This window comes from Aythya ferina, assembly GCF_964211825.1.
Source record: "Aythya ferina genome assembly, chromosome: 11".
In the NCBI taxonomy this organism is placed as follows: Eukaryota; Metazoa; Chordata; class Aves; order Anseriformes; family Anatidae; genus Aythya; species Aythya ferina.
Genome location: NC_140307.1, coordinates 6905614 through 6926471, shown reverse-complemented (window position 1 = coordinate 6926471; position 20858 = coordinate 6905614). Strand labels below are relative to the sequence as shown.

The following is a 20858-nucleotide window of genomic DNA, read 5'->3' as shown; positions in this document are numbered from 1 at the left end:
TATCTCACACACAGAAATGAGAGGGAGCGATATTTATCTTCCTGTGGAAAAAAAAGGATTACAACCTGAAGTGTGAAAAAGCAGCAGCACTGGTAAACTGGCATTTTCCCTAATTAAAACAAAAAGCGCTGTCTAAAACAGCCTCCAAGATGATGAATTTTCTTCAGTGATAGTATATGATATTTACAGTCATAGTCTGTATTCGCTGCATTTTATTAATGGATTAAAGAAGCTTCATAGAACTGTACAGAAAGGCACTTCAAAACCTGTACATGGAGAACGTGTATGTATTACACAAGAGGGAGAGGATGGGCTACATATCAAGTGCTGTTATGAATTCAGGAAACACTAAAAGCATCTTTTATCCTCACCGTCCCAGGGGAAGGATCCAACACTGCACATTTTTTCCAGTTAAGCAGTCGTGTCCTTTCTCAAAGCCTACAAGCTTGTCTTCTGACCAGAAGCAGCTGATTGCTACCATGGGGCTTCTCCGGAACGTTTTAAAGAAGTGCCAAACTACCAGCCCACCAAATGACTTCAAAATACAATTCCAAGCATTGCTCCATTTCTGCTTTTTAGACCAACAAATCTTCTCACGGCACTTTAAAACTAAAACCCTGAAAAGCTGAAAGTATAAAAGACAAGACTACCATTCAGGGGACTGAAGATGTGGAAGACGTGCTGGTAAACTGCTCTGAGAAACATCTGCATTACGCGGGGAATGCAAGCCACTTGGAGAATCCAGCCGGGTCCCTGCTTTGCATTTCCTTTCTCAGCTGAATGTATCATTTGCCAGAACTATGCATTTCTCAACGCTTTCCAACCGTAATCCAAATCTTCTCTTTTACTGCTACACTTATTTCCCAGAAAGATTTCCCGATCCAGTTCCTGCAAACAGATCTTCTATCACCGGACCAGAGATGTACTTTACTATTACTACTATTTCCACAAGCATCCAGGGTGTTAACAAGCAGCATATGCGCGGGGATGAGGAGAAGGAGGAAGTGCGATCAACATTTTTTACTTGCTATGAAAGTCATCTCGAGCTTCCCACGAGCCTGATTCCGCGCACACTTGCGGTAAGGCAGGTTGTGTTACTCTCTTGTCCAATGGTTGCTATTACTGGACCTGGCAAGGCAGCATGTGACACAGAAAAATGCAGCTGCATTTTTGGCTTGGAAGCCTCTAACAAGCCTGTGAGGCGTGAGCCAAAAGGCCCACATAAAAGCAACGGGGAAGAATGCAGATTCATTCTTCTTTTTATTGTAAGCATGTGTGGCTTTACTGCACAGTCCCAATGCACTTCGGCACAGCAAAACGGGGAGGAAAAAGGACACTTCCCCCAAGTAGAAGTCCTTTAGAGTTACAAGAAGGGAGAAGTCCCTTTCGTCAGCTAACTCTGGCTCCATCTATCCCAAAGACCCAAGCCACGTACATGCAGGGCAGACGCCCTCAGACCACAGAGCACCTGAGCCATGCCTCTGAGTTACGTCACTACAAAACTCCGGGTAATGTCTTTTAGTTTACAGAATTCCTTCCTAAAACCCTGGACACCCTCACCTGAGGCTGAGCTCGCTCTCCGGCCATGCCATCTGGCGCTAGCAATGAAGTCTGCAGTGCAACAATCCTTGTGCCTCAAATTCCTCCATTAAAACACGCCATCGTGCCCTATTTGTTGCTCTTACCTCTCAAAACTGATCAAACATTTCAACCTCTGGTTTAAACAAAGCCAAACCAAACACTCCTCCTTCTTACCCTGCTTACAACTGGGATGGCAAGCAACGGGCAGAAGGGAGCGTGAGAGCAATGCGGGCTATGCCCTGAAGAAAACGTCCCAGGACTCCTCGTTATGGGCAGCTCAGGGACACTGGAGGCCAGCAGCTGTCCCCGCAGCACATCGCGCTGCCCGCCTGCGAGCAGCCCGGCACCGAGCCAGCTCGGCAGCAAAAGGCTGGAGGAGGGCATTGGAAAGGGAAAACGGGGCACCAGGCGTTGCTTTTCAGTGCCAACAGGCAGCATGAGCCCAGCTCATTTCCATCCTCAGGAGATGTTTGGCACTGAGTGGATGGAGCATGAGAGGAGCTAAACCCGAAGTGGACACATTCAGCATTGTGAAACTGCTAGCGGGGCACCTGTCAAAGTGCTTGCCCTGCTCCGTCCATCTGCTGCATCAATATAACTCACATGGGGAAAGAGACCCCTTAGTCCTTTCTTCTCCCCTAAAATAAAGCTGAAAAGCCAGCAGCTTGTTTTCTTCCCCTTTGGAAGGCTCCCATCAGTGAGCCATCTCTCACATACAGCTTCTCTCCCCTTAAAAACTAGCTTTGATCGTGCTGGCCACACAAACTTTCTCCACATCAGCATCCATGACAATTAACTTCTGTAACAGGCTCGTGCCTTTCTTCTCAGGTACACCATGTTCCCAGGGACGTGCTGCTGGTACAAGGCAACACAAAGCAGAGCTGCAGGCAGTGGTGGAGTGGACTGGAAGCAGAGTACCCTCAGGCGGACAGGAAACACCTACCAATTTCTGACAGAGCATTTTCCAGCCCCTTCTGAGCCAGATAGGCAGGAGGGAAGAATGCTGAATATAACCCCGAGCATTCTCAGGGCAACAAGAGGAACAAGAGCAACAAGAGGAAACTTTCTCAGACAAACGTCACCAGATGCGTCATGGCTCAAATGGAAGGGATGAGCAGTCTGGGGGACTTCTAACAGCACTGAGAAAGGTGCCCAACATATTCAAAGAAGAAGGTCCAATACAAAAATGCAGGTATACCCCAAAGCAGATATGATCATGGAAGGTCAATAAAACCGTACCTCAAAAATAATCATAGAATCTACAAAGCTGCCATCTTGTAACTTCCTTTCTCTTTGAGCACCCAGCTCTGCTGAGCTGCCAGCAAGAGCCTCTCACTTTTGCTTCATGGTTGCCCACTTCCATCTCATCACCCTCCAACAGTAATGCAAAGGAAAGCTGTGAAAGCTTATGCTGGGTCCTTGGGTCTGAAAGGGCCACCAGGAGGTCTCTTTTGGGAGTAGGAACTGATTCCTCCATGAAATTCCCAGAAACGAAGCTGTAAACTCTTTCTTTCCACTTCTACCACTTCCCGGTATTTGTGTACCAGTGCTTCATTACTGCCGGGCATTGTAACTCACATACCAAGTCAGAATCACAGGCAATGTTCAACCAGCCATGCTTCTGGTTGGTTAAATATTGTAAGACAAGCATACTCCCAACTGTCCTTTTGGGTGCTCTGTGCTATACAGGCTGCAAGCACTACATAGAAACATTTCTGGCATCACAAGCTTTGCCAATGCTCCTTGTATCTCTTCAGGAAATGACAGGCTCATTTCCCAGAATGATAAAGTCCAGTGAATTCTTCCTAAACTGGATGGAAGTCTGAAAGCTTAACAGACATAATAAATTGTGCATTATCTGTATCGCTGAGCTGGTCTTACACAAATAAATACATCTAAATTAGGCTACAATCTGCAAATCCTCCTTCATATGAATAGCAGCTCTGACTTTAGTGGGGCCACTCCCCTAAGTCAGAGAAAGAGGGGTCTTCTCTTTTATATTATGTAAACCATGGATGAATTAAATTCCTCCCACACAAAGCTCTCACATAATCCCTGCTGCAGCTTGCTCCTGGCTCATACGTTGAATATTCATCTCCACACAGCTTCAAAAGGTGTAAGCTTTTCAGCATCACTGTTAGACTTATTTTTTTTTTTTAATACGAGGAATGTAGTGTGAATTGAAAGAAGTTTTTTTGCGTTCCCTTGTAACGTAACAATATTTATGTCCCTTGCAATTAAAAAAAAAAATTATAGTCCAGGAGCATAGCTAAAACATTAAAAGCACTAAATATACAGACCTGGAAGATTACTCTTTACCACCATCTCCAACACTAATACTTCTTCCAAGCCGAGGGCTCTAGGTAGCAACTGTGCATCAAGGCCATGTTCTCACCCGGACAAGCTTATTTGTCATATATTTTTGGTAGCGTGCAGACCACACATCTTAGAGGGTCACTGCAGCAAAGAAGCTAACTATAAAGGCTGACAACAGGAAGGAAAGGACAGGGAAGACTTTTCTGGTATTACCTTTCAGAGCAAGCAAGCATCATTCTGCATAATCATTGCCAAGAAAACAACTTACATAATTCAAGGGGTCTCCTCTCTTGGCATAAATTATCATATTAAAGGGGACAAAAGCACGAAACCTCATCTTATTTGCTCCCATCCATCTCCTCTTTCTAGGACTTAAATTCCAAAGTTGCTCAAATAGTCCTAACACTGTACACCAGAACTAAAAAGTCACGGAATGACACCAGCAACCCCCTGACGCAGTCTGGCTTTGAGATGCCCAACACCTTGTCTTCTGCCCCTTCCCCCGGGCTTGGGAAGAAGCTTGGCAAGCAACAGAGGCTGCGCACATGAGAACAGCAGCGTTTCTGCAAGGCAGGGCTGCCAACCCTAGCCACCTCCTCCCCCTCTGTAAAGTCCAGTTCAGCTCTACAAAAACACCAGCTGGATGGAAGGCCAAACACACTCGAGATTTAACTTTGGTTACAGCGTTCGTGAGCTTTGCCAAATTGATAACTTTTGCTCTGAAACCCCCAGGTGTGTGGCACTTCACCCACCCCATGGTGCAATACAAACATAAGTTTAGGAGAAACTGTAAGTGCAACCAGCTCACAGGAATAACAGCAAGTGAACTCTCTCTTATGTACACCATTCACTCCTTTTTCCCCTTACTTTTATGCACTTAATTTGAAATATCAACCTGTGCAGCATGAAGAGCAACGGACAGGATTCAGAGATGCTTTGAATAATACTAGTAATCTACTCCTTTAAGTACAACATGCTTAACTAAAAAAGAGATTAAGCAAAATTGGTTTGTTAGTTGGAACAAGGTCAGCTGATAAAAATAGGAAAAATCTGTTAAGATTGTAGTTTATCACGTTGCAATGACTTGAATACCTCATTTCAGTATGTAAATGTGCGGAGGTCATGGCTGAGCCAGTGTTCAAATAAAAACTACTCCACGCCATCACACGTACCCCACGCTCTCGTAACTCCACATGCAAATAAAAAGCAGCAAGTGTTTCCCCCTCTGTTTCCCCCCAGTGTTGCTGTCTCATGCACCTGTAACTCCAGCAGCCACACTACAGCCAAGTGGCTCAGCGCCTTTTAGAAGGATTAACTTCTTAAACAAGCACTGATGGCAAAGGGCCAGCCCCAGGCCAGCAAGATGAGCACAACGCGTGGGCCGAGGCAGGTGCAGGACAGGAGACTTAAAGACGCCCTCACCAAGCTCACCTCCCCATCCACAACCCGGCTCGCAGCAGGTTCAGCTCTCAGTCTACCAGCCTGCACAAGGTTTGGTTTGCTTGCCTCACTAGAGCTATAAGGGGAAGAAACAAGATTTTGGTAACACTCAGCTGGAAGGGAGATTGGAAGGAGCACAGCAGCAAGCACGAAGGGCATCCGGAGCAAAGTTTGACAATGTTCATGCCAGCTCATGGCATTGTCAGGATTTGAAGAATACCAAAAATCAGCAGAGCATGCAAACTCTCCAGGCCCTGCTGCATTCAGCTTGCTCTTGTCCCACAAAGACGACGGTGAGTCGAGTCCAGCTCCTCCAAGAGTTCCACTATTTCTGCGTCTCGAAGATGCCTAGGGATGCTGGATGCAACAAAGCAGAATTTTGCTTTGCGGCAGGCACCAGTTTAACAGGAGCTAACCCAGTTTAACAAAAATTGTACAACTAACTTCCTCCTTCCTTCTCTTCCTCTCCCAGCCCTGGGAAAAGCCACAAAATAAAAGTTACTGCTGCAGTAAGCAAACAGTAATAGTAACTTAACCACCTCATCTATTCTCCTTTCCCTTCCTCTCAGTTTTATTTTAAGAAAACCCATACAACCCCCACAGAGGGGTCTCAGCATAGCAAAATGTTCTCAGCTTTGCTAGACTGAACATAGATCGAATTTAGGATTAAAAGCAACTCACTGTGTGTCTTAATCCAGCAATATCCAGAATCAAGACAAGCTGGTGGACTCTGCTAGCAGGACTTCAAAAATCTGAGCTGTGCCCCACGCAACGCTGCAGAAAATAAAAGAATTCTTCCATATTATCCGCTCATAACACAAAGGTAGAGGCAAGGAGCTGAACTGGAACACGCAAAATAGGTAGGGACAATTCCTTCATATTTTCAGTGGCATGCCAAAAACTTCAAATTTCACAAGAAAAAGTCTGTCTTCTGTAACTCATCCCTACTCCATTTCACTTCATTCAAAGTGTGACCGACATTAGGAGGCCTGATCAAATTCCTTGCTTTATCCACGCTTGAATTAAGGCCTCGGCTCCGCAAGGGGAAGCAGACCGAGTTACATGAGCTTTTCTTCCAGAGGACACCAGCCGTAAGCACTGGTGCCAGGGCCACAGGTAGCACAGACAGACCCAGCGAGCTTCGGTTTGGTTACAAACAAAGGGGATTTGAGTTTTTGGTGACGCAGGTGATATTTCCAGATCTCTAGTTAGACATGGTATATTAAGCGTATTAAGAAGTCCAGCCTACTCCGATCTGAAAAACGGGAAGTTTTCCAAAAAATAAAACTAAATGAAAACAGAAAACAAAACCATGCTCAGCATGATTTTTCAGTTGCCTGGTGGTGATAAATAAGTTCCAAAACATGTACAGGTCAGATAGGCAACGCAAGCTCCTCACACTGGCAGCGGCTGCCGTTACAAGATGGCTGCTGCAGGGGGAGCACTACGTCTGCCAGGCCTTCATACCCATAAGGGTGAACCTTCACCAGACTTCTGGACAAGCATGTTTTCGCTCTGTCCCCGTCACACAGGCAGCACCAAAACACTTGTTTTGTAGCGTGTGCCCACATGCACACCCATCTCTGGCCTCAGTTCTGGCTGCCGCCTCAAAATCTTCTCCAGCTCCAGGGATCTCCATGCAAACCCTGGGGAGAAGAGCAGCTGATGCTCATCCAAGGAGTAGCTGATGGGGGAAAGGCTTTGTTTTTGTCAGAAACCAACAGCCAACCTCATGGGCAAGAAGGTCAAGATGTCCATAGGCACCGCTGAAACATGCCAACAGGGCACGGGGAGGAAACTACCACAATTAGCTTCAAAAGAGCTGCTATGGAGGAGATGTGAAAAAGCAGGGAAAAGAACTGCTTGATTTGCAAAGGACAGACTGACCAGCCCTTGGCAGGAAGGAAGGTGAGGAAAAAAAAATAAATCGGTGGCTTTGGTCAAGTGGGAGGAGTGCGCAGATCAGGGAAGAACTGGGGCAGGGAGAACCTGCATGACTCAGCCAGGCGGCTGCACAGCAGGAGCTGGAAACTTCAACGCTTAAGAGCATGCACACGCAAATGCCATAATGTTTTGTAATCCTACAGCACTTTTAAAGTGCTCGAAGTGCTTCATAAATATTAATGAAGCAGCAGTACCCACGAATCAGAAGTACAAGGAGGCAATCTCACTTAATGTTTAACTATGATAACTCAGGAAGCAAAAGGTACTCTAAAGTAGCCAGATATCCACACGTCTTTTCCCAGTCCCAAAGAACCCTGGCACAATCCTGCAGTCAAACTGCACGGCAGTGAAAGAAGCCAGTGTTCAGGATTTGAATTCAGGCTCTTTTTTCAGTGTGTGACCTGATGCCTTGCACGCTGCAGGCATTCCCACTTCAGCTGTCTCCATCAGCCATGCCTTGTTCACCAGCCAGCCCTGATGCAGAGGTCATCTTACCAAAGTTAACACCAACTTTTTATGGTTGTAAATTGGAATTTTGTGCTTGAATTGTCTATATGCCACCCGTACCATTATGGTTGCACAAATTCAGCAACTTCATCTTAGAGCTCATGTTTTACAACACTGATTTCCCTTAGAAATATCTATCTATATATTTAAATCACGTATTAGATCAACTAGACTTGCCAAGTTTCAACAAGCTACTCCACTTTCTCAGCTGCCTAATTTCAAATTCACCTTTACATATAAAAGGAGGCAAAAAGTCATCACTGCAAGTAAGTGAGATGTGATGCTTAACATCAAGGCTTACTCTGAGTACACTTTACAATACCAGCTGAGGGCCAAGAATCATGAATTCACTCCATAACACAGGAGAATCAAGGAAGGAAAAGGAGGAAACCTAGCCAAAACTTGGAAATATGTATACCCCTGATTAATACAAGGCTACTAGGAAAACGCACATGTGAAGTCACACCTTGTTTAATACAGGGTAAAAGCCAAAGTCTACAAGAGCCAAATTGAGCTTATTCTGTGCAGTGGCAGACACTGAAATAGAGCAACATTACTCTTTCAACATTAATAAAACATGTTGTATACAGAGCATTTTTTTCCGTCCTTGAATCCTTGCCAGCTCATAAGCTTTTCATGGGAACGTTGAAATGGATGTCGATCAGAGCCATACCCATATGAGTTTAACATTTTACCACCACTTTGAGGCGAGGGCTTTCCCTCAGCCTCTCTCACATCTGCAAAGCTGTAATTTTTTGAAAAGCCTGATGAGCTAAAGCTCAAAATGCTCTTAGCCTGTGAAGATACATGAATTATGAACTGAAGTCAGGCCTTGAAAGCACTATGAACTCCTCCACCCGCCAAAGCGAAGTTCCTTGGAGGTAAAATTTTATATTTTCTATAATGAAAAACACTAGCTACTTGGTAAATAAAGTCAGAGGTCACCTTATTACCCAAAACACCACATTCTCTTTCTCCTCCCTCCCCATGTTCATCAGCATCTGCCTTTTCCAAGCCCTAAGCTTAATTTTTCATAAAGTTAACACTGATTCACAGAAATACAGTGAGCTTGGAAGTGCTGGCATCCAGACAAGTGCTTGATCATTTTGTTGTTGAATCTAATGGGATATTTTGAACTTAAACAGAGTTGAAAAACTTTATAAAGACAAAGGGGCTTCTTATTTTCCTTTCTAGTACACCAATTAAATACAACAGACTAGCATGGAAACTTCTCTACAGTGTTAGGATCTGGGAACTACTCCCACCCTCTAGTCCTCTACAAGACTTTTTGCAGCATGCTATCTGCTACTTTACCCTTTCCAGTTTAAAGGTTTTGATTAGGACTCAAGCTGTATAAAGCCAACTGGGGTGGCAAAGTTCTGCTGCAATATACGTGTACATTATATATATCCATCCCATCACTGACAAAAATTTTAAGAGGTATGAACTTGGTGGACGACACCTTAACTTCAATAAAGGGGGCAAAAAGTGAACAGCCTACATCCAAGTAGGTCCGTCTCTCAGGTCCCTAGGCTGGGAACATCAGTGCTTTTGTATACCATCCTTGTTTATGTTTATTTAAATAATGACAAATATTAGTTTTAAATTTATATTCATTGCCTTATAAGATGTTTCCAATCCTATCAGGATAAAAAGCTTATACTAAACAAAACAGTTTGTTTATACTACTGGTACAGCTAATAGGAAATACTTAGAATCCCACATGTTCAAAGCAGGACAAAAAGCACAGCCTCTCTCGCTGCAAAGGGCTGCTGTCTCTGGCTACCCAGGGGCCAGAAGGGCCACATGCAGGTCACAAGGCTTGCAAACTCAAATTGAGAGAAGCTGCTTTGCAGAACTATGGAGTCCACCGAAAAAGTCACATCCACACCGAAGCCTGCAGAGAAAAAGCAAAACAAAACCAAAAAAACTACCCCACGCTTTGGCAGGGGTGTAATGGCTAGAAACGTGGGAGAATTAAGGAAGGAAAAAAGGAGGAAAGCTAGCCAGAACCCAGAAATACATACGCTCTTGGTTAATACCAGGCTACTACGAGCAAGCAGATGTGAAGTCACGCCTTGTTTCATTCAGGGCTAAAGCAAAGGACTACATCAGGCAATCAAGCTCACTTGGTGCAATGAGAAACACTGAAATAAGAGTTTAAAGACAGCAGGATGACCACCTCAAGTCATTCCATATATTTGGTATTCACCACTCCCTTATTAAGCCAAGTCCAAAACAAGGATATTTATTCTGCTACTCTTATTGTTCCTCTACAACTACAAACACGTAGAAGTCAAAGGTTTAGTAACTGTGCTTAGATGCAAGTTGATTTCTGGCAGATTCAGCTGAGTAGGACCTACAAAAACTAGCAGGAAAATGTTGGGATTTTTACATGTTAGATCATTGTAAAGTAAATTTTCAGGTGCGGATAGATAAAAAAAAATAATTTTTCTATAAAACACTGTATCTGTTATCAATAAGTGCTGCCATCGATAGCTACTCATCAAAACCTGTCAGGGCACAGCACATCCTTACGTACCAGAGCAGGAGGAGAGGTCGCTTGCAGTACGCAGCCAGACACAAAGGGACGAGTTGCACAGCTACCACAGCTTACCTCAACAGGCCCAACAGAGCAATAGAAAAGGATGTTCAAGAAAGCTGAAAATGAGTTTTAATGCTACCTTAAAATAATCGCTCATGCACAAACCAGTTACTGATGTAGGCACTCGAGAACAGAGCAAAGACAGAGTGTTGGCCTTCAAAACATCCTGCGCTCTCTGTCCTTCTTTTGAAGCACATTAAGTATATGTTTCTATAAAGGCATTTCTGTGTATGCAGGCCCTGTATTTTACCTCATACTGATTTTGTACTCTGGATCAGGATCACACTCACACTCTGTGCAAAAACAAGCAGAGCAAAGCTCTCCCTACAGCCAATGCTCTCCTCTGTGCTAGGACCACGAACAGAAATTGCATGAAAGAAATACTTAAAATCACGCAGACATTGAGAAATTTCCTCCACACATTTTACACGCCCTCTTGCCTAGTGACAGAGCCAACTCTCCTCTCTACCTATAAAGTGCAAAAGTATTTCCCCAGTTTGTAGATGAACGACAGCAAGTCAGTTTTTGAAGGGGGAAGGAGGAGAAAGGCAGCACTCAAAAACTCCAAGGATTATTTACGAATAAGCTGGAGCCCTATAAACTTGGCTATTGAAGAAAGATAATCTGCTCTAGCTTATGCCAAGTGGGTCAGACAGAGGAAGAATCTCAGCGATCTTCAAAGTCAAAGCAGATGGGGAAGTGAATAAGTGCCTATGTGAGCAAAGAGGAAACAAGCTTCTGTTCATTTTAGCTTGTTCCAGAGGTTCAGTTTTCTATGCACCGTCAAAAAAGGCAATCATTTAACTGACACGAATAGAAAAAGCTCACTTCTGTAACAAATACTGGGAGAACTGCACAGTAGTTTCTTAATTATTGCTATCTGTGCAAAAAAAATCCCAGTGTCTGCAGATTGAGAACATTGCCCAGCTGGGCAGTTGGAAGACAGGTAAAGTAGGGGAGACATGCTAAGAGGCAGAGGCTCTGAGAAATGCTCTTTCCTTTGTGGAAGAGGCAAAATTTCTCTTAGAATTAACATGGAAGCTTCAATATCATTGATATAAATATTTATGTGGCTGTAAAGTGAGCTACAATTAAAGCATTTAAAAAAAATTAACACATTAGCTTATAGCCATTTTTTCCCCTTTGAAATAAAAAAAGAAAGAAAAGCAACAGTCCACACATGCCACAGAAAGAACATACATTGCATTCCTTAAGAAGCTCAAGCTGACCTCTTGGTCCTTTCTCAGGCTTTACATCGCTAGACAAGATCTGGGCCAAGACCATTTCCATACCCAGGGATGCATCTCTGTCTCAGGCTAACCTCATAATTCAAGTGGTGAAACCTAAAACCAACTAATCTCTCCCATGGTTGTGCTTGTGGGGCTGGGAAACCCTCCATCTGCCTCAGCAAAATAAAAAGACCACTGGATGCAAAATAAACAGCACATTAACCACACAATAGCCCCTCTAGTCAATGTGTTTCATGCCACCCACCAAGGGCAAACAATTTTCTATCAGATCCGTCCCCCCCAAAAAAGATGTTTCATACTTCGAAGAAAGAGAGCTTGTGCAAGCTGACAACATGCAACTTCTTTTGGCTCTGTACCAAGGAAGGACTCCCTTCCTCTCCGCATTCCTCAGAGTTTTGCAAGCTTTCTGGAGTCAGAAGAACCCTGAAGAAGCACAGAAATATAATTTACCACGTTGCTTTTTTACCAGCCACTTTTGAACTGACAGTGCTGCAAACAGTGGAAGAAGAAAGAGTTTTTCGTGGTATAATTTGGTGGGGAGACAGAGAGAGACAAGGGTACACTGAGGAGATGCTGGTCTTCCAAAGAAAACCTCTAAGAGTAACAGGCATCCCTCCTCCACTTATACAGGAGGTGGCTGTGACCTACATCAGAGACTGCACTGGTGTCTCCATGAGTGCATTTTAACCATGACTGCTGCTGGGAGAGCCAGAGCTGGAAAACTGGCAAGAAAACTCCCCAGAAGAGGCACTGAGGGGCTGCACAGCACCACCACACTCCGGATACACATCTTCACTCAGGCAAACTCAAATGATTTTCAGATATTCAGGCTGGCTCGTCTACAGCATGGACAAAACAGGAACAGGGGTATCAATTCCTTGCTCAGCTGTGTGTGTTTATACATCCAGAGATCTGCTAAGATCAGAAGTGCAGTGGGTTTATGCGTAATAGTAAGGGTGGGCACTTCAAAGTGAAGTTTATCATTTTTTCCTATTACCAGTTATGATTGTAAGGCAAAAAGTTAATCATGTTATTTTAAATAACTTCTTACCATGACAGCTACACTTGTTAGCAAAGGTGTCATTCTGATAGCAACTTTACATGCTTTAAGACAAAAATTGAGGATTCACCCATTCCTCTCTCCCCCCTCTAAATAAACAACAACAAATGTTGAACTTGAAGCAGACGTAAAGTTACATTTGCTCTAAGTCAGACTTTTTCCTCTGTGCTTTGGTATAAAAGAAGAAAACAAAAAGTACAAATTAACAGAAACGTCAACTTTTTAATAGCATCTCCACAAAGATTTTTTCTTCTGAACAGCACATGCATTTGACCTAGGTCAACACAGCAGGACAGGGAGCTGAAAAGGGATCACCTGATGAAACCGAAACACCCTCCCTCCGAGCTGCACTGCAGGAATCACAGCCGAGCACCCCGACCACAGCACACACAGTAAGAGCCTTCTCGAACAGCACGCAACCCATGTCAGCACTGCAGCACTCATGCAAAACTCAATTAAAATAAAGGAGTGATGATCCTTCGGAAAGCGTAGGACTTCACCAGGCTTCCACTGCACCAAACAAAGACCATCTGAGATATTAAAACTGCTACAAGAAAAAATTATTAAATCAAAAGGAGGAAAACAGTGTCAGCCTCATGCGCATTTCGTTGCTGAATAATGACAGTGTTTACCTTTCTGGCATAAAACATTACTGCTCTGGACCCGACTTTAAAGCAGAGTACACGACAGAATTAATTATGTCCTTTCCTCTTAACTACCATTCCCCGGGTTATTTATTAGCCAGCTCTGCATATATTCATAGATGTGTCTAATATACAAAGTTAAAAGGCTCTGCTCCTCGGCTGGCTTCAGAACCGCTGCCCAAACGCCTGCCTGCTTGGCGCGGCCTGCTCCTCAGGGCTGCGGCATCAACACAGCCCCAGGCTGCAGCTGGGTCACCCCCAGGCTACGTGGCAGAAGCCACAGGCAGGTGGAGGAGACACAAAGGAACCACAAACAGGCTGCAACGGGCACATGTGTCCATGTCCTAGGAGTGAGGTGTTGCTAGATCCCCATGCACACCCTCCCGGCCCCAAGCAAGCAGTGGTGCTGATGAAATAAGTCAGAAACCAGGAGTTTTCCTGCACGGACGCCTTCCCCACACAGAAGGAACACCGGGCTTGCTGCACCCTCCTTATTCTGACAGCAATGTGAGCAGCAGGGCCGTGGCATGAAGGTCAGGAGCTGCTGCTCCTGCACGCAGAGGAGGGGGGCCAGTCCTGAGCACAGAACACAGCTCTGAAGTAAGAGCCCACCCTTCCTGCTGGTGGGCTTTTGAAAGAGTTTCACCTCACCCTTCACCTTCCTGCAAGATCAAATCCAAGGTGCAAAGAGCACATGAGGAGACGAGCTATTTCAGACATGCACAGCTCTGCCGAGGTATCTTCTGAGAACTGGAGAAACGTGCAGGATGCTGGCATGGCCAGCAGCAGCCAGGTCGTACAGCCCATTCCTGCCTGCAGCTCATCAGCCGCCTGGCAGAGCACCCAGCAGGACTGCAGGGCCCACCTTAGTGCAGACCCCGCAGCTGGGAGGCCACCAGCCAGGGTCTGTGCATCTCTGGAGAAGGCAAAAGCCACGCCACGTGAGGCTCCACGAGTTCCTGGCACAGGAACAGCAAACAGATCCATTCGGGAAACTTAGCTAAATGGAAAACAGAGGGGAATCCAAGAGCCTCGCTGGAGTTTTCCCTTTTGCTAAACCAAGTTTTGTAGAGAAACAAACACCAGGGAGAAGCAGACTGAAGCACGCTCCTGATTTAGGACTGGATTAACTTCACTGAGGTCCGTGATCTCGAGGGGCCAAGGCCAGCAGCTTACGGGCTGAGCAGCCACTGGATGCAGATCAAAAGTGAGAGAGGGTGGGTACAGCCAGGGGCCCGGCGGCACAGAACGTTGAGAAAGGAAAACTCTTTCACAGACCCTTCTGTATTAGTTAGCACAGATGCTAGGATGCTCTACTCCCATCTCAGTGCTGCTGTCACCATTTGGCCTCCAACAAGCAACTCCAGCTAGGACACCAAAGAAGCTGTGTATCTGTAAGTGAACTTGTTGCCTTGCGTCAGGGAGCAACCAAATCCTCTCTCCATCACAAAGGAAGGAAAAAACAGTGCATTTTGGCACAGCAGCACACTGTTGGCCCTTCCACGCATCATGCAGACCACTGCTGGGCTATTTAACAGCACAGGAGCAAGATTTCCAAGGGTATTCAGGAAAACACATCTCAAGATTTCTGTGATTTGTCCTCACCATCAAAAACTGCTGCCTAGAACTATCGAGGGAACTGAAAGGGATGGAGGAGAGGCGACTGCAGATCTGGAAATACTAAGACTTCAGTTTCCTAAGAAAATGACGTTAAGAAATACCAGTAAAACAAGTTGGCTTCCAAAAAAAGAGGGAAACTCTTAAAACACAAACTTTTTATAAATCGATAAGATGATGTAGTAATATGCAGATGAAAGCTGTATTTCATTATTCTGCACCATGTCCACTTCATTTGATTAAATTAATAAATGAGGTCCTTATGTCATACTACAGGCATTACCCTACTTTTGTTTACTACATCTTTCTAGCCCTAACCACAGCACATGCAGTGCAGCTGGCTGGCAGCTTACAATTACAACACAACATGCAGAAGTAGTTAGATAGGGGAAGTGATTCTAAAAAAGGCCCACAAAAAAAAAGTCTTGCTTCACTTACCTAAGCAAAGTTGTCATTTGAGAGTCTTCCAGTACTAAAATCCAAGAAAACGGGTCTGAAACAACAGAGAAAAGTGCAAAATTTTAGTAAGCAGGCTAAAGCTCTCATTTACTTTTTTTCCTTGGGACATGAAGTCAGAGATATAAAGGAAAAAGGAGTACATTCACTACATCACGCTGCATTTCAGACAGTAATTTGTAAGCAAAAGGTGCTAATCAGGCAGCAAACATATCAGAAACAACACGACAGATTTTCCACAGGTGCTGCCAGTATTATACCAACGCAGCTCCTCAAATGTCAGTCATGTTGGATTGTGTTAAAACTGGTGTTATCTGGCAGACGAGCTGGGGATAAGGCAATTAGCCAAGCTGCCCCATTTAGATTTTTGGTCATTTGTTCCTCTGTTTGTTGCGTGTTGCTGGATGCCCAGGCTGTGGGGTGGGAAGCCGGGAGGCATCCCCCACCCTCATAGGGCTGAAGGTGGCAGGAACCAAAAGTATGGCTCATTAAAAATATCCAAACAATGCCGGGGCTTAATTGCAAAAGCCTGAGGGCAGCACGGCACAGACCAATGTGAAGAAAGCTGCGATGCTCAAGAATTTACCCTGGGCATAAAAATTAAAAGGCTCGGAAGCGGAGGGCAGTGGAAGCATGTGGGCACTACCAGGTCCCCCTGCACTCACTGCTGCACAAAAATCCACTCAAGGCTTCTTCAGACTCATGAACTCAGACTTAAAAAACAAAGCAAAAAAAAAAGCCTAGCTGAATATGGATGACTACAGGCCTCCAAATCAAAGAGGGAGTTGATGACTATTTAAGACGAAGAAGTCTTTGCTTGTTCCAAGATTAAAAACTTATAATTCTGGCCCCGGCTGAAGCACCATCATTCACCAATCTGGTACAATTTCGTCGGGCTGATCCCGCGCTCAGACAGACAGGCCATTATCAAGAGTTCCTCTATTCATTTCGCTTCCTGTTAGCTAGTGAAAGCCCCTTTTATATGTGCTCCTAGAGAGGCTGTTAAAGTCAGGGAAGACTTTCCGATGCAGAAGATAAGGTAGTTGGATTTATTCAGGAGAGGAGGAAGGGAAGCTGTGCGGGCTGATCACAGCTGCTCCAAAGCAAGAAAAGTAGAGGTTTGCAGGAGGGAGATGGAAGACTATGGATTTCTTATTAATAAGCATTATACCAAGAGCATTGCTGTTAGGGTTAGGTATTACCTCTCCTGATATTCAACTACAGGATCAGGATTTTGTTTTGTTTAAAGTTAGCATCACCAAGCGTGCACGTAGATGAATAAATCAAAAAAAAAAATACGTGGACAAGGGAGAACAGGATATTTTTAACAGATTGAGCAAATAAAAAAAAAATAAATTAAATTCAAACAATTCCCAAGACCGATAGGATAAACTAGCCAGAGTTGGAGGGAAGACACTGTCTAGGAAATGCTCTCCAGATTAAGACAGTTCATGTGCAATTTTCAGGGTCAGGTCCTGTTCTCATTGCAGACATGAGCGCTCAGACTTCAGCGGAGCAGGATGGTGATTTCCACATTACTTAACATGTGTCAGCAATTTTAAACAGTTGCTTTGCAGATTCTCAGAGCTAACCAAACAAACCCCACCACTGAGAGCCTGGTATAGTACTTGGCTGATGAAAAGCTGCCTGGAAACTCTATCAAGATGCTGAAAAACATTCTCCCTATTAATGTTCAAACAATCCGGTACAGTTACAATTGTTTTAAAACGTAAAAAGATGGAAAAGCAAACAAAAAACACATTTCTTAAGTTTTGAAAGGTCAAGCCAAAGAAGCAAACCTCAACCAAAAGTCAGGGCTAACAATGATGGTTGCAGGGGCAAAGCCTGCCTCTTCCTTCCCCTCTCCCAGACTATTCTTCTCCAAAATAGCTTGCAAAATAAACAAGAATCAAAACACCCACAGCAGAAAATAGCATGCAGCTTCAGAAGAAACCAGCTCTGCTATCCTTCATTACTCCATTCATTCCAAACGGACGTCAAGTCATTAACCATTTTCCCCCAGACAATGTGTTAAATGAAATTAACACAAGCAAAAATAATGAAATGTTTTATTACACTTCTATATGGGCAGGAAGATGTGAAACACAAGGTGATGTCTTTTGTTTGCTTGTTTTTAAAACAGGCACCGATTTGAATCGGACAGGGAGGGTGTACAAACCTCCAAAAGGCAGCAAGAAGGAATAAGCGTAGCTGGCATGACACAGAAACCCAGCAGAGATGGTCCACAGGTCCCCACAGGGAGGGTAAAGTAGGCATGTACGTAAAAAGGGACAAGGCTGCCAAATCTCCTCTTGCACGCCAAAGCAAACGGCACGACGATAGTGGGCTCAAAATGCTGTGGTCTCCTTCGGACATCTCTCCTGGTCCCAGCAAAGACCACGTCCACCAGCACTCCTCGCTCCCATCCCCTTCCAGCAAACACCCACCACAAGCAAAAAAAAGAGCCATAACAAAACCTGGAGCTCGTCTTGATCCGTTTTCTCCTTGCAGCTATTATTAACCTCCTACATGACTTCAGTACAAAACATACAGCCCCTGGAGCCTGCTCTGTGCTCAGGTAATTTCTCCAACAGAGCAAAGACGAAGGAGCCAGGCAATGACAGTGGCTTCCAGCCCAGCCACCAGCGGGCTGCTTGTCAGACCTCAGCTGGGGCTCACCCTCCTTGTGCCGGGCCAAGGCACAGATACTGCCTGCTGCAATCACCAACTTCAGTTGCCAAACGCTCAGATTTAGCGGGGATTTCACAAAAAGCTGCCAAATCTCAGATCCCCCTCACAGCAAGTGGGAGTGATGCCGCTTACCCATCTGCAGACACCCTCTGCATCGCAACGTCCGAGGAGCTAATACGCTGTTAGAAATACACAGTGCACAAAAGCAATTGTTCTTATTACTTAATTTGCAGTTTAACACCATTAATAAGGGCGAGTTTATCAAAACACAAAGGGTGTTGCCTATGGTGGGAATGTCGTAATAAGATGACAAGACACAGCCTGCTCGTTCTGCACGTTTTGTAAGATTGTTTGGCCTTTCCTGTCACAAAACAACCCTTGTTGCACCAATATTTAATTAAAAGCAAGAGAAGAAAGTGCACCCAAACCTTCCCATTAGTTTTCAAGTCCAAGGAGTCCAACTCACCAGCAATTTGGAGCTGATGAACCACTGATACTCATCGCATTACAAGGAAATGAAAAGGCGCAGACTAGATGGCTCCTTGGTCACAACAGAATAAAAAGTCACAATAAGGCCAATGCCCACTGTTACTTATCTGGACGCAGCTAATCTTCCTTCGGGTAAAATATGACTTCTTGCATGTGACAGTTTCAGGAAACCCAAAAACGAACAGCTCGACTGGGCTCTGATGTGTGACCTGCTGGTATTCTGCAAATCCAAGATTGGTTATTGTCATGTGCTTTGGGGTTTTTCTGGAGAACCCAAACAAACGCTCCTACTTCTAGAGACCAACCTATGGGTTTTTTCCTCCTTTACAGGCCTGGATATGGATGCACGGCTGTTTAATTTCTAGCCTCTGTGCCGTTAACAGTTATACTTGGAATAGCTGTGGCTGAAGGAAGCAGAAGATTTCAACAGCAGCTTCTTTGTCGCTCCAAGGATCTGCTCCACCACACAAGCTTGCAATTCCAATGCTCTTGATATGTTGTGAACACGGACACTTACCAGCAGCTGTGCTCAGCACAACCACCTGCATTTCCCAGTGCACGTTCAGTCTGCTAAAGGAGTCTGGAAGCAAAGCTGAGAGACAAGTCAAAGAAACCCCAAAATCAGAAAGCAAGCCCAGCAGATTCAGCTGAGGCTTCCCAAACTTCGGATGCTCTGGAAGTAAGGACTGTCCCTCTCGCCTGCTGAGAGGAGCTGCAGCACTCGCTCGCTGCTGCCAGGAGGGTGAGAGGGCCGCCAAGGCATGCACAGAAGGTTTGTGTGCACACAGAATAAACAGCCTCTGCTAAACTCCTGTAACCAATTACCAACTATTCTCCACAGAGAATACAGCATCTCCTGGCTGCTTACCTAATCCTCAGCCCCTCCTCGAGCTGGCTTTTAATTCCTAAGTCTTCCACTTCGCTTCGGAAGCGGAAGATGAATGAAGCTGGTTCACCAGACATCCTGGCTGAAAGGCAAATAAAGGTGCTGCAAAGGCAGTCGCTGCTGGGCAGTGAGCTAACATCAGGGAGCTGTACCAGCACCAAACAGCAGCACAGGTGAGCAGCCCCACTAAACACACCCAAAGGACCCTCAGCAAGGCTTCCCCCAAGTCTGATCCGGGTCTGCACGCCAGGAGCAGACCTGACCCGAAAAACAACAGGGGACTTTCTCTGCTCGGCATCCCAGCACCAAGCTACTCCGTGATGCTACGCAGATGCATCGTGAACATGCTGCTTCCTCTCATGTAAGGAGGGGAGACGAGGGGAAAAAAAAAAGTCAGAAATAGTACTTATCAGAAAAAAAGCAAATATTTTAAAAAGTACTGCTACTGTTTGTAGAAAGGCCTGGAAAATAGATACAGCTGAAGTTCCCTTAAACACGTGCTCGGTTTTTAAGCTGCATACCAGTCAATCTGACAAATGAGATTGCTCGAACGAAGCCGAGGGTCCCGCGCCCCCTCCCCTTCTCCTAAGTAAGCGAGCGAGAGTTTCTGGCAAAGACACTGGTGTGCGAGATTTTAACATTCCCCCTTTCCATAAACAGTCATACATCAAGCTCTAAAAATTCGCTTCACAGAAACATTTGCACTAGTAAAACTCAATTATTCTAATACTTGTATGACACATGCAGGAGGGGTGCATAAAAAGGTTATGGTGAGCTCATTTAAGAATTTAAACAAGTGCTTGATAAAAAAGTTTTTGAATTATTCACTCAGCTCCACGATTAAATCAGGCTTCCAAAGGAGCCTTTGAACAACAGCACAGAAGAAGCTGTATTTATAACAGGAGGGCAGCAGTGAAGTTATCGCGGTGTCTCTTGGGGAGAGCCATTCATAATTGCAGAAGTAAGCGCACACTGCCCCACGGGATGGACCAGACACTTGGGGAATTTCGACTTTTCCCTTTCTCAACCATTCTGTTATGTCCCCGGAGCTCTGGGGCCAATGCAGCTGAAGACATCAGTTCATCTCCCAGCGATAAACTTCCACAGCAAGCTCAGGCACAGCTCTGCAACTCTCTGTCCGTGAGCTCCCTGCACACAAACCAAGTTTTCCAAGCCTCCAAGCCCCCTTGCAATACCGACCATTTCTAGAGAGAGGAAAAGCTGGGGACTTCAAGAGAGAGGGTGAGTGGTGCTCCACTTATCTCATCCACATGGCCTTCCCCAATCTGCTTCACTTCTTCCATTCCTTTTTCTTCCGCATCACAGGCTGCTCTCAATAGCTCAGCTCAATGAACGCGAGCCAAGATTTCCT

General features: G+C 45.0%; 1 protein-coding gene across 11 annotated transcripts in view; it reads right to left on the bottom strand.

Annotated features, from left to right (window-relative positions):
• Positions 1-20858, bottom strand: part of AKAP13 (A-kinase anchoring protein 13) — a 217359-nt gene that overhangs the window by 182360 nt on the left and 14141 nt on the right. For 10 of the 11 annotated variants that reach the window (XM_084532064.1, XM_084532070.1, XM_084532071.1 and 7 more), the window contains exon 2: positions 15403-15457. The gene's annotated coding sequence lies outside the window, so the exon portion shown is untranslated. Of the gene's footprint in view, positions 1-6018; positions 6112-15402; positions 15458-20858 lie in introns of all 11 variants that reach the window. The other variant, XM_084532068.1, reaches the window with a different exon arrangement.